At 42.7% G+C, this 779-nt stretch overlaps 1 pseudogene; it reads left to right on the forward strand.

Annotated features, from left to right (window-relative positions):
• Positions 1-122: 122 nt before the first annotated feature.
• Positions 123-779, forward strand: part of LOC103523589 — a 10,791-nt pseudogene continuing 10,134 nt past the window's right edge.

A 779-nucleotide genomic window follows, 5' to 3' on the forward strand; every position in this document is an offset into this window, starting at 1 on the left:
TTTACATTGAACCTGGATGAATTCTTCTCCTTCTGAAGATAACTTCAAGATCGAGTCGTGTCGTGGAAATGACAGCTTTCCCAGTGCGAAGTTCCAAGTTCCAACACGATACATCAATGTCTGACGAAAAGCGTGGCCAATAATGATTAATCATTCTTGGACCATTATCACCATCACCATCCAGCTGTCAAAATTTCAGTACCTACTCAAATACAGTAGGGACCTAAACGACTAAATTTCAAAGTAAAAGTCTGAGATTCTAGTGATCTCACATCAAAATTTTAGAAGTGCAAATTTTAAAAGCAAAATTTTCGGTAAAACAAAAACCAAAATGAGAGAAATTGTGCATATTCAAGTCGGTCAATGTGGAAATCAAACCGGGGTGAAATTCTGGGAGGAAATATCGCAGGAGCATGGATTGAACGAAATGGGCAGATATGAGGGAACTTCGGATCTACAACTGGAGAGAATACAAGTGTACTACAATGAAGCACAAGGAGGATACATACCAAGAGCTATCCTGGTGGACTTGGAACCTGGGACGATGGATGCTGTCAGATCAGGACCTTACGGGAAAATGTTCCGGCCTGACAACTTCCTCCATGGACAATCAGGTGCTGCTAATAACTGGGCCAAGGGACACTATACTGAGGGTGTGGAACTAGTTGATGCTGTCATGGATCTGACGAGAAGAGAAGCAGAGAACTGTGACTGTATGCAAGGATTCCAGGTGACACATTCATTGGGAGGAGGTACAGGTAGTGGTATGGGAACACTCC

The sequence above is a fragment of the Diaphorina citri genome, unplaced genomic scaffold (genome assembly GCF_000475195.1).
Source record: "Diaphorina citri unplaced genomic scaffold, Diaci psyllid genome assembly version 1.1 scaffold27925, whole genome shotgun sequence".
NCBI lineage: Eukaryota > Metazoa > Arthropoda > Insecta > Hemiptera > Psyllidae > Diaphorina > Diaphorina citri.